This window comes from Hakea prostrata, unplaced genomic scaffold (genome assembly GCF_041222555.1).
Source record: "Hakea prostrata isolate BN-2017 unplaced genomic scaffold, UWA_Hpros_2 contig_42, whole genome shotgun sequence".
Classification (NCBI taxonomy): domain Eukaryota; kingdom Viridiplantae; phylum Streptophyta; class Magnoliopsida; order Proteales; family Proteaceae; genus Hakea; species Hakea prostrata.
In genome coordinates, this window is record NW_028291161.1 from 49,639 (window position 1) to 63,465 (window position 13,827).

A 13,827-nucleotide genomic window follows, 5' to 3' on the forward strand; every position below is an offset into this window, starting at 1 on the left:
TTAGATTTTATTAGGAGCACATTTTCTTTTCTCTTTGGTTTATTGTTGTAAACGATTGAAAATCTGCACGCACACCAGAACTATTGTTGTAATCACAATACTCCTTTAGAGCTGAAACGTACATGAAGTACTTTCTTTAAGGTATTTAGACACCCCGAATTGTGCAATACGGGTTATAAAAGTGTCTTCACCCCAAGATTAGTCAGCCCAAACCCGTAAGGTTGCACCCCAGAAAGGTTTACTCAAGGTATAATTAGGTTATGTTCACTGCTTAACAAAATAACAGGGAGAGAGAGAGAAAGAGAAAGAGGAGGAGGAATTCTCTGTGTCAAGAATGAGCACGAAATTGAGTTTATATAGAGCCCCAAAGGCTGTGGGTGAAAGGATACCTTTCAGCTCAACTCTCTTCAGCAAGGTACCTCCAGCTGACCTCCCTACAGGAGAGTGCCACTCAAATGGCATCTCCACGTATTCACCCAGTAGTGGGCTTTCCAAAATAGGGCCCATGACAAACTGGGCCTTCCGGATCAAAGTCCAAGTCCCAAGTCCCAAGTCATATATATATATAATCATGGCAGGGTCACTATAGGGTTCAGGCAAATTAATAATATATGGGCTCTTACTATATATAAATCATATAATCAAATCCTCTCAACCCGATGTGGGACTAAATAAAACCATGAATAAAAGACAGAATTAAAATAAATAAAATATTTATATAAAGTTTTAAACATATTTACAACATTTATTGAGGCTTTCTCTAGTTTTCTTTGATTGCTTTTGTGAGATTTCAATTTCTACATTGAATGTTTAGGTTTAACTTTTCTATGTAATGCAATTTCAATTTCAAGTTCAAGTTCAAGTTTCAAGATTCGTTTTTCTATGGGTCTAGTAATTGCAATCTAAATCTGGTTGTTAGGGTTGGTTGAGATTCGAATTGTTCGTTCAATTTTTTATTATTATTTGAATTTAAAAAATACAAGTAAGTAACATTGTTCAATAATCTTCTCTCTCCCTCCATTCCTTGCTTCTATTTACTCCTCCATTTTCTTAATTTAGGATTTACTTTCAGCATTTATTTATTATTCTCCCTTCCACTGGGTCTTTGATCAAAGATGCCTACAGTCGTGCCTCTCTTTGGTTAAGGTTTTCCTTTTCCTTTTATTGTTTTGTTATTTACTTTCTGCAATTTACTTTCAACATTTATTTATTGATCTCCCTTTCCCTAGGTCCTTGATCAAAGATGTCTATAGTTGTGCATCTCTTTGGTTAATGTTTCCATTTTCCTTTTATTGCTTTGATTATTTTTTTTCTGCATTTTTTTTCTTCTAATATCCGTTCCTCCAATCCGTAGATAGTAAGTTACGGCAAATGGTCCATGGTCAAAGTCATCCTAATTATACTCCCCTTCCCTCGATCTAGAGCTGACACTCAGATCACTTCCCAGATATTTATTTAATTATTGTTCTCATTTTTTTTCCCTGCATTTTATTTATGTGTTGGTTATATTTATGTCATATTTAGTTTCAACCGATTGCATTAGATGTATGGATTATGACCGTTTGTTTATTTAATTAAGTGTACCATCATACCCTCCCCTTTTAACATGGATCCTGCTATATGCTTTCTAGGATGTAAGATCCCCCATGGTTTTCTCTTGAATAAATAAAGTTCTTTTCTCTTCTTCTCTGAAAAAAAAAAAAAAAAAAAACACCAACCATATCAAAACATTTTAAATAATATTTATTCGATATGACATAAGCAAGATGATGTTTAAGGCAAGTATAGAGCTTTGATTCCATGTGAGCATTACATATTACATCAGATTTCTCATCTGGTCAATAATGGTAATCTTTCACCCAAAAAAAAAAAAAAAAAAAAAAACGCAGGGGTGGAACCAAGATTCAATAGTGGGGGGCAAATAATAAAAGTTCAGATTGGGGAAGCACCAATGCTTTTTCGCCACACATATTGTGTGGGCCCTTATAAGACCCATTAGGGTCCCACATATGAATTATTTTATTATATTAAGAAATACGCCTACATATATTTTGTGGGACCCACATATATTTGACAAAAATAGATAAATTATTAATAATAGTATTTTTTTTAAACAAGATATAGGTAAATTAAAGCATTAGTTAAAAAAAATACACATGACTATAACCCTAAAAAATTTGCAAACAAAAAAGATAAGAGATGCAAATCAATGGTAGTTAGTTACCTTACAATTATTGACATTTTATTTACAATATAAAATCAAATAATAAAAATTAAGAAATACAAAAACAAATAATATAAAATCAAATAAAGAATAACCTAAAAATAAGTAAAAGAGAAAAAATCAATAAATTGAAAAAGAGAGAGAGAACCTAATTGTGCAGAAGATTTTTTCCCAAATTTTCCTTAATCTGCACTTATAGAATAAATAAAAAGAAAGAAACTGAAAAGAATAAATAGGTAGAAAAGAGGAGATATGAGAGAATAAATAGGGATTGATGAGTTAATTTCCATTAGAAATGACATTTGAATATTTAATAATATGTTTTTTTCAAAAATTTTCCTTAACCCACTTTTATAGAAGGAGAATATATAGGAAAAAAAATGTGAGAGAGAAGAGATAGGAGAATTAATCGAAATTGAGGGGTTCATTTCCATTAGAAATGGCATTTTGAATATTTAATAATAAATTTTTTTTCAAAAATTTGCCTTAACCCACGTGTATAGAAGGAGAATAAATAGGAAGAAAAGATGTGAGAGACAAGAGAGGGGAGAATAAATAGGGATTAAGGATTTATTTTTTAAATAGGGATTATATTTATATCCATTATTTTACCTTTAATTTTTTTTTCAAATTGGGGGCGGGGGCCATGGCCCCCCGGCCCCTTAGTGGGTCCGCTCCTGAATACAGGTAAATGGAAGGCGTGGGATTCCACCTTAATTGAACCAAAAAAAGGATACCATCTTAATTAGGATTTGAATGATCTATTGTTAACCAATTCCAATGCTGTAGGGAACAATCATGCTTCCAGTTTAGTCCCACATTGGAAACTTCACCTAAAGTTGTTATCTCATAAGGTCATGTCTCTAAAGGTTTCAATGCCGAGCTCAGTAGTGAGAGCTTATAACCAAGGGGGGCAATAAGGTGATTGGACGCTGTTACAGCTCTTGCTGGGTTGGATTCAATGGTACAGTTTCTGGCTTGCCCGTTCCAAGTGAGGAGTTCAGCCATGTGGTTTAGGCGAAAGCTTGGACTTCGTGGCTCTTAGAGTGGAGGGCAACGCGTCAGGCTGGTTTCACAGAGCAGCGATAACCTTCTGCTCCTAACGGTGGAAGGAGTACAAGCTGGTGTGCCTTGAACCCGTTGTGCCCCAAGAGGCGTCTCCAATCGGACAATCACTTTTTTTTTTCCCTAAGAATCCTTCCAAATGGGATTACTTCCCCAACCACATAGGAATAAAATGTCCATAACTCCATAAGGCCCAAGGCTATAATTTGTATTTTCAAGGTTCCCAAAATGGATAAATGACCAAATGCCCAAGCCTATAATTTATATTTTCAAAGGTTTTGGAATGGATAAAATGACCATAATGCCCAAGCCTATAACTTATAATTTCAAAGTTGAACCAGTATCCACCTCTTACTCACGGCTTAACTTGTTATTGCGTATGAGAAGAAATGTCCGGATGTTGAGTTGAACACCTTCAGAGAGCATGGGCTCAAATGTACAGGGAGTTGTAAGGGTTCAATATGCTCTGAGCCATATCCATAATGCTGCAAGGGAGCTTCCCCCCTTGGGGTTATCAGCTGATCCAAATAAAGAATCATCACTCAATGAACAACAAGCAAGTAGGGGAAGTTTGTCTCTACTTCTAGCCTCAATTCTTGGTATGACTGATGATACAAGAGAACTGAATCCGTGGACATTTTCTATGTGTTGGTATAAATATATCCTTTGTTTCTTTTGCGAGATACTGGCTATCACTCTTTCTAATATTATTTGTTCAGCTCCATAAATAAAATTTTATTTGTTTCTTATGCGAGATACTGGCTATCTCTCTTTCTAATTTTATTTTCTAAATGTATCTATCTTTGTTTTTTTTTTTTTTTTTTTGCGAGATACTGGCTATCTCTCTTTCTTATTTTATTTTATCAACAGGAAACATTAGATGGCACCAAACCCAAATGAAGAATTGTCGCTCAATGAGCAGCAAGCAAGTAGGAGAAGCTTGCCTTTGCTTCCACCCTTAATTCTGAGTATGAGTGGTGCTCCTTATAGTGAACCAGATACTATAAATATGAATTGGGGAAGAGAGAGGGGACCTAAGACAGGGTAAATTTGAGAAATGTTCGGATGTTGCATTGAAGATCGTTGGAGAGTATGGGCTCGAATGTAAAGGGAGTTCTTGAGGGTTCAATATGCTTTCTGTCGTACTCGTAATTTGCAAGTTGCTTATGTGCTAGGGTGCTCCATTGCAGGAGTAGGTTTTGGCCAGGGAAGACGGAAATCGGAATAGGAAAGTACTATTGTTAAGGAGGAAGACGTTGAGGCAACCTTGGGTTTTCTAGTGCTTGAAAAGGGAGGACAAGCACCGAGAAATTTCCCAATCAAAGCATCCTTTCAAAGAGAGATATCAGCCTCAAGGGCGGCGATGGGACATAAGGCTCAGGTGGAGAGGCCATTAGAGTGAGGAGGAATGAAGTGGAGGTTTAGATCAAAGATGGTGGAGGGTGAGGGGGCAAATGGGATGAATATAGAGGACCAAGGTCCCTAGTCAGGAGGAGGGGATGGACGGTGGAAGGTAGAGGGGATAGGAGAAGGGAATTTTTTTTTTTTTTGGGGGGTGGGGGGCTAGGTTACATATGAAGGAGGAACTGAAGAGGGGAGGGACCTAGGAGGCAGCAAGGAGCGTCCATCTACAAAAAGGCCAATTCTAGAGGATTCTTAAGTGATGTCATCAATGCAAGTCTGGACGATTGTCATTGATCACTCTGATTCCTAACATATAGTGCTCAAAGCCACCTATCTACAACTCCAAAGGTACTATATGTTTATATTTCCAATTCCAATTAAAGTATACATCTTCTGAATTTCTTCTTCTTCATTTTTTTTTGGGGTGGGGGTGGGGGTGGGGGAGGGTTGGGGTTTGACAAGAACCACACTTAATTTTAGAGGTTACCAACCTTGTGATAACAATACCATAGGTGATGAAATCTTATGAGGTACACCAACCCAAGATCGGTTGGTTTGGGCATAGAAAGACAATTGGGTTGAATTCCCTATCTATAAACAAAAAAGAAAAACTGTGAGATAATTTTTCCATAATAGTAATAAAAAACATTTTAGTTTACATAAAAATAAGAAAAATAAAACCAAAAGCATCTCCTAACAACCATGACAATGTATACTATTATATATTGACATTTTGGATTTGGAATCAATTACAAACGCACCTTACTGTTAAGGACTAAAGAAATGATGATGTTATTACTAAACAAATATTTAAAATACCAAACTTGCCCTTTTTATTGATGTATTTTGTATGATTCTAAATTTGCCTTCATCCCCCTCCATTCTATTCTCTTTCCTTTGTGGACTCTTTTTCTTTGTCTTTTTCTTCTTTTATATTCAATTTGTGTATTTTTCTCAAAGAAAATAAAAGAAAAATAAATAAATGTCAACATAATCTATTCAAGTGGTTAAAAAAAGAAAATTTATTCATTTTGAAATATAGAAAGAAGAAGAGATATTGGTTCATTTTTTTTTAAAGGGTTTTATATGTGAAACATTTGAAAGAAAAGAAAAAGTAAAGAGCAAATTAGGGATGTCAAATTTGCAGCCTGAACTAGTAAGACTAAACTGCACCAATCCATTATAATCCGAAGTCGCTTGAATGAACCTTAATGGGCCTTCTTTGGGCTGAGGGGGCCTGCCCCAGCCTGAAACCAAACTGCAATCTGTTATAACCTATTTTATAATTTTGCGTTAAATGATGTTTGGATCGTCCTATTACCACTAGGTAGTTCATATAGATCATCAGAAAAAAACTAAGCATGGATTCAAAGATCGAATAGTCATTTTACTACTTGTAAGGGACAATCAAAAGGATTAAGTATGATTGCCCAATTGAATGTATTAAGTTTGTTTAAAATGAGTAAATATTTATCCAAACCATAGATATTTCTTTTACATATTAAACTAAATACCAACCCAAAAATAGATGGATTTCATAGAAGGGGGAAAAAAATCTATACTCTCACATAACAAGAACCCAATTTCAAGATAATCAATCATAGCACAAGATGAAATTTAAAATCAACACGAAACATTAGATGGCAACTAACCCAAATGAAGAATCATCGCTCAATGAGCAACAAGCAAGTAGGAGAAACTTGCCTTTGCTTCTACCCTTAATTCTGAGTATGAGTGGTGCTCCTTATAGTGAACCAGATACTATAATGATGAATTGGGGGAAGAGAGGGGGGAGCTAAGACAGGGTAAATTTGAGAAATGTTCGGATGTTGTATTGAAGATCGTTGGAGAGTACGAGGTCAATGTAAAGGGAGTTCTTGAGGGTTCAATGCTTTTTGTCGTACTCGTAATTTGCAAGTTGCTTACGTGCTAGGGTGCTCCATTGAGGGAGTAGGTCTTGGCTAGGGAAGATGGAAATCGGAATTGGAAAGTACTGTTGTAAGGAGGAAGACATCAAGGCAACCTTGGGTTTTCCAGTGCTTGAAAAGGGAGGACAAGCACCGAGGAATTTTCCAATCAAAGCATCCTTTCAGAGAGAGATAACAGCCTCAAGGGCGGAGATGGGACATAAGGCTCAGGTGGAGAGGCCATTAGAGTGAGGAGGAATGAAGTGGGGGTTTAGATAAAAGATGGTGGAGGGTGAGGGGGCAGATGGGATGAATATAGAGGACCAAGGTCCCTATCTAGGAGGAGGGGGTGGAGGGTGGAAGGTAGAGAGGATGGGAGAGGGAGTTTTGTTTTTAATTTTTTTTTTTTGGGTTTTGTTTTGTTTTGTTTTTTCTTTTTAGGAGGCTAGGTTTAAGGAGGAACTGAAGAGGAGAGGGACCTTGGAGGCAGCAAGGAGCGTCCATCTTCAAATTGGCTAATTTTAGAGGATTCTTAAGTGATGTCATCGTTGCGAGTCTTCACTTTGGTTCCTAATATATAGTGCTCAAAACCACCTATCTACAATTCCAAAGCTACTATATGTTTATATTTCCGACTCCAATTAAAGTATACATCTTCTGAATTTCTTCTTCTTCTTCTTCTTTTTCTTTTTTGGAGGGACAGGGGGATTTGACAAGAACCACACTCAATTTTAGAGGTTACCAACCTTGGGATAAAAATACCATAGGTGATGAAATCCTATGAGGTACACCAACCCAAGATAGGTTGGTTTGGGCATAGAAAGACAATTGGGTTGAATTCCCAATCTATAAACAGAAAAGAAAAACCATTAAATAATTTTCCCATTATAGTAATAAAAAACATTTTAGTTTGCATAAAAATTAGAAAATTAAAACCGAAAGCATCTCCCAGACAACCAAGACAATATATCCTATTATATATTGACATTTTGGATTTGGAATCAATAACAAACGTGCCTTACTGTTGAAGGGCTAAAGTAATGATGATGTCATCACTAAACAAATATTTAAAATATCAAACTCGCCCTTTGTATTGATGTATTTTGTATGATTCTAAGTTTGCCTTTGGCTTGAACACCAACTTTGCGTTAGAGCTTTGCCGCCCTCTGAAAATCCTCACAGCCAAAGGCAAAATCTTATTCGACGCCTAAAAGATTTGGCACAAGAGAGAGCTCTTAATCTAGTTTCTTCAACTCAAAACTCTTCTTCTACTCCTTTTGAATCTGCAACTCTTTCTCCTTCTTCTGAATGGGGCTAGCGGGCTGCCCAATCTCAGCCCCCACGGGAGTCATGAGGCATATCTTCTGGAATGGGCAGGGGTTGGGCCAACCCTTGACCCAGCAATATTTGCTGAAACTCAGTAATTTGGCAAGGCCAAACCTCATTCTTCTTCTTGAGACCAAGCAGAAGACAAAGTTTTTGAATAAAATTAGAATGAAATTAGGTTTTCCATAAATGTTCTATCTGGATTCTAATGGCAACTAAGGTGGGATTTGTCTATTCTGGAATTCTAATATCTCTTTACAATTACTTTCAGCCAATCAAAATATAGTGGATGTATTAATAAAACCTTGTTCCTCTTCTGCAGGGTTTCGGTTATCTCCTTTTTATGGGGCTCAAAAAGCTGCAAGACGCGCTATGGAATGGAAAGAACTCATCCAGTTGAGTAGATCAGTGAACACCCCGTGGATTCTTCTGGGTGATTTTAATGCAATTCTAAGAAGAGAGGAAAAATTAGGGGGCAAACCCAGAGCCCAGTTGAAATTGGATGCTTTCCAGCAAACGATAAACGATTGCAATCTAATGGAAATTCAATATTCAGGGCCTTAATTTCCATGGTCAAACAAACGGAGAGGGCAGGAGCTAATCAAAGAAATCCGGTTCAAATTTTATGCAATTCCGATATTTTTCAAGCCTACCAGGGAATACATGCACACAGGTATCCAATGGTTGGCTCAGATCACACTCCAATGGAGTTGACCCTAAAGGATGATGGGAGGAAAACATATGGTTTTCATTATGAAACAAAGTGGGAAACACATTTAGATCTAAAAAACCAGATTTGGGAGGGTTGGCCTCATGCAGAGACGACTGGATCCAATCTTTTCCTTCTGCAACTGAAGATATCTCAAGTTGGTAAACATCTTTGCTTCTGGAGTAAAAACACCTTTCATTCTGCAGAAAAGGAAATCTCAAAGGTTAGAATAGAATTAGATTCAATTGCTTCTTGCCCTAATTCTATTTTACAACGGGCTCGTGAGATGGACCTATCAGAAAAACTTGAATTTCTACTCATTGAAGAAGAAAAGTATTGGCACCAGAAATCTCGAGTGAAATGGCTTGAGGCAGGGGATAAAAACACGTCCTACTTCCATTGTGCTACTGCTAAACATAGACACTGCAACTCAATTAATAGAATCAGATCTTCTTCGGGACAATGGATTTTGGAAGAATCAGACATCCACTCTGAGGTAAGGAGCTACTTCACTAACCTTTTTGAGTCATCCCAACCCCACTCTCCTAGTTCTTTTCTGCATAGCACCCCCGTTGTATAACTTATGCTCAAAATATGGATCTCTGTAAACCCTTCTCGGCTGATGAAATTCATGGAGCCCTTTTTCAGATTAAAGGGAATAAATCTCCCGGAATTGATCGTTTACCTAGTAGATTTTTTCACAGAAATTGGGATCTTTTGGGTGATGATTTCACCCAAGTTGTTCAACACTTTTTCCACAGGGGGTTTATGCTTCGAAGCATAAATAGAATGGTCATTTCCTTAACCCAATAAAAACAAAATCCTTAGGAAATGACCCACTTTAGACCAATCAGCCTATGCACAACACCTTACAAGGTGATTGCCAAATGCATTGTTAATAGATTAAAAGCAATACTTCCTTTCCTTGTGAGTGATACCCAAAGTGCTTTTGTTCCTGGAAGAAACATTTCTGATAACATCTATTTAACTCATGAATGTTTACACTAAATGAGAAAATCTAAGGCTATGAAGGGGTCCATGGCTATAAAGGCAGATCTATGTAAGGCATATGATAAACTGGAATGGCCATTTATAGAAAATGTTCTTCTCCACTTGGGTTTTGGGAAAAATGGGTCAGCTGGGTCATGCAATGCATAACCAAAGTTGAATACTACATTAAAATCAATGGGATTTTAACTGAGAAGGTCTTTCCAAAGAGGGGAATTCGACAGGGCTGCCCCCTTAGTCCCTACATTTTTATCTTGTGTCATGAAACCTTAGCTCAGAAATTATCTTCCACCAACAGCATTCCAAGGTTTCCAGGGATTAAATTGTCAAGAAATGGACCAGAACTAAACCATATTTTCTTTGCGGATGTCACATCCACCCAGCCGGTACCCTATCTGGCATACCCGGGATGTGATCCACAGCCCCGAAGATCCATAGTTCAGAGACCACATCAGCCACATCGACAATAATACAATCATGAACAATCAATATTAAGCTACAATCAATAAAATAGAATTCAGGAATGAGATATCAAGGATAATCAGAGTACGGAAATAAATATCAAATCAGATAAATTAAGAAGGTAGTGGGCGGAATCCACTCCTTCACCAAGCGGAAGTGAGGTCAAAATTTAGGTAAGTACAAGTCTCAAGTTATGAAGATAAGTTAAAGTTATTACAATTCTTCTAAGTTTAATTGTCACAAAAAAAAGGGGGGTAACTACTCATAAGTCTCCTCCACAATAGATATGTCCTCTTCATTGGTGAGGACCATGGAGATCCAACATGACTGCTCCCATACAACTCCAGGGCTAACCCTGGTACGCCGGGTGATCTTCTTCGGTACGGTCACCAAAGTCTTCAATGTAGCTAGTCTCCAGATAGTAGTATGAGGTATCCGGGTCCGCCTCAGGGAGTGTGCCATCAGAGTAATCACCTGTAGAATAGCCTAATTCAATATTGCAACAGAAAAGGAATGAGTTCAAAAGAACTCCAAGAAGGAAGTTATTCCACCACACATAAACCACAAGATAATCATAACATGATGCAGATGATATGAGGCATATAATGCAATATGATTTTATTCTAAGTATGCTGGTCATCTATGGTAGACATGCTTTAAGTCATAGCACCATACTTCTTTAGGTAATCTCAGTCACTCATCACCGAGGGGAATTGGGTCCTGCATCCCTCTCGAAGAAATCCATGGTTGGGGGTTTCGGTCACCACTCTCTCACATCACTTTTTGGTCTAAGTATTGGCGCATGTCAAGGTATAGCCTAGCCCAATGCAAGTCATCTACTTAATCATATCATGTCAGTTCCAGATACGTCCATTCCTCCCCTCTCGGGATCCTTTCCGGTATCCTTCACACTAGAGTCACGGATATTACTCACCGGACTCATCAACCCTATTGGTCATCCACAAATGGTAAACGGGAAGCTCTCACGGATCATTTCACCGGTCTTGAGTGCCCGTGAGCCCAAGTCTAGCCATTTGCAACCCTACCAATAAATGGCCCCTTTCAGGTAACCGTAATGCAATTAATGTCCTCTCACGGAGTGGATACCGGTCTTGAGCACCCACAAATCCACACTACTACCACGGGTTGTTCGGTCTCAATGCCCTTCCGAATCGGGTCTGATATGATAGGGACATCCTAGCCATACATCTAGACAAGTCCTATGTATGTCATTCAATAACCTGGAAAGCGTCGATGGACACCTTCGGAGAACATCCCATACTATTCCCTCCGATATCCAAGGACAGAAGCACCAGTAGGGTACCCCTCAATCCCTAGTTATACTTAAGCAATCACATGCCCAAGTTCATCATATCAGTTCACAAGATACAACATCATAATAAACATTCAATTCATGACATTGACATAAGTCATCATATATTGAAATTGATAAACATGATAAGACATTGAAATAACATAATGTAAACACAAAGCTACTGTTGAAAGACATATGTAGCAAGTCTAACATGATAAGAATATGAAATAGAAACTATATTTACTAAGTTAGGGATACCAAGTCAAGATTCCATATCTTAGGTAATTATATTGATAACTATCCTTACCTTGAATATGAGAAGAGAATGGTCCAAGATCACAAGCAAGTGGCCCAAATAGCCTTAAAGTCCTAAACAAGCATATATGAAAGGTTAGAGAAGAAATCAGAACAATTGGAGATCAAACGAATCAGAACTAGGCAAAAGTTGATGACAGCAACTCTATTGGTCGATACATTTGGTCGATAGTATCGACCAATAGTATCGACCAAATCAATTTTTGGACAACAAGCTGGCTTTTTGGATTCTTGCCCAAATTTGGTCTTCCGGGTCTCGGATCAACACGAAACTTGGAGGATAGTCTAAGCACAACATAGGGACACTAATTATCAAGAAATCATCATAATCCAATGGTCCATTTGGAAATCCCCAAATTGACATATCAAGGTTAAGAGTTGTAGATCATGGCATTGACTACATCTTTAATGCAAATTGGGGGGAAACATGGGGGATTAGGTAGTGAATCATTTAGAAGTAACATTGAACTCATATGCAAGGTATAGATTAGGTTAATCATAAGCTTCATCTCAGTTTTGGTAAATAAAGCAAGTTGGTAAGCAATAAATCATGGAAATGTATAGTTAATGATCATGAGGTGAATCAATCATAGTCATATCGGTGAAAACATCATTGTATGGGGTTTAGAAGGTTCATGGCAAGGTGTTTGCAAGGTTGCAGCACCTTGGACCATTGAAACACCTTGGCCATGGTCCCAACAGTGAAATAGAGAAAAGATGAGTGAGAAAGTGATTGGGAGAGAGAGTCATACCTTTAAAGTGGAACAAGAAAGTAGGAATGAGTGGTTGGCAATGATTGATGAAGAAGATGCTTCACCACTACCAAGGAGGAGTTCTTGAGAGGCTCTCCCACGTTCCCAGATGTTAAAAACTCAAGAATAGGGCTCCAGTCTCGAGGAATAAATAAATAGAAAAGAATATTCCAAGAATCTTTAAATCTGGGTTCAGCAAACCTGTTGGTCGATACATTTGGTCGATAGTATCGACCAATAGTATCGACCAAAACATGTTTCTGCAGAATTTTACAGAATAGTTCAGCAACTTTAGGTGCGGACTTGGAGGGCTATACAAGGTCAAATTGCATGGGGTTTTCTCCTACAGTTCACTCAAGAGGTCTAGTTTTAGGGAGTACCTTCAGATTATGCACAAGAGTCCGTTTGATATTTCAACTGTCTCACTCTTCATCAGTGCGCAGATTCTAACTTAACACTGCTAATGTGCTCAAGGAAGGAGCATCATCATCAATGTCCATAAACTGGAGTTCCGACATTACGTCATCAACCAGTAGGGCCCATAAGTCCCTCCTACCACCACTTTGGGTCTTCGGACCTACAAACACAACAATGACCGGGTTGGCTCAAGGTTAGGTAAAAGCTGGATTTTATAGAGGATGACTGTATTTTCTTTACTAAAGCTAGTATAGAAAATGCAACCATTTTGGACCAAATTTTATCAGATTATGCTCTTGTTTCTAGTCAGCACATTAATTGTGCAAAATCTGCAATAATGTTCAATAAAGGAACTCCATCTCATACAAGGACCTCAATCACTTCTTTTCTCCACATCCCAGATTCCCCATCCCTTGGAAATTACTTAGGAATTCCATCTTTATTAGGCAGGTCAAAATCTAACACATTTTCATACATCCTAGATAGACTTGCCTACAAATTGTCTGGCTGGAGAGAACAACATCTTTCTGTTGCAGGAAAAGAAACTCTCATTAAGGCTATGGCAAATACAATACCTCAATATGTGATGTCTAGTTTTTTACTCCCAAAACATTTATGTGAGAAACTGAACCAAGAGGTTAGGAATTTTTGGTGGAAATCTAATGTTGGTAAGGGGTTGCATTGGGTTGCTTGGGATAAATTGTGTGAACCTAAAAAGCTTGGAGGAATGGAGTTTAGAGACTTTCATTGTTTTAATTCTACCCTTCTTGCAAAACAGAGTTGGCATCTTCTACGTAACCCAAACTCTTTATGGGCTCGGGTTGTTAAGGATAAGTATTTCAAGAACTGCTCTATTCTTGAAGCCCATCACAAAAGGGGTGAATCTTGGGGGTGGCATAGTGTTCTTAGTGGCAGAGATCTCC

At 37.8% G+C, this 13,827-nt stretch overlaps 1 non-coding gene and 1 pseudogene across 1 annotated transcript; both read left to right on the forward strand.

Annotated features, from left to right (window-relative positions):
* LOC148999101 (AAA-ATPase At2g46620-like) overlaps positions 1-13,827 on the forward strand; it is a 57,456-nt pseudogene that overhangs the window by 13,822 nt on the left and 29,807 nt on the right.
* LOC148999103 (signal recognition particle RNA) lies at positions 3,102-3,404 on the forward strand. Its single transcript, XR_016171026.1, has one exon.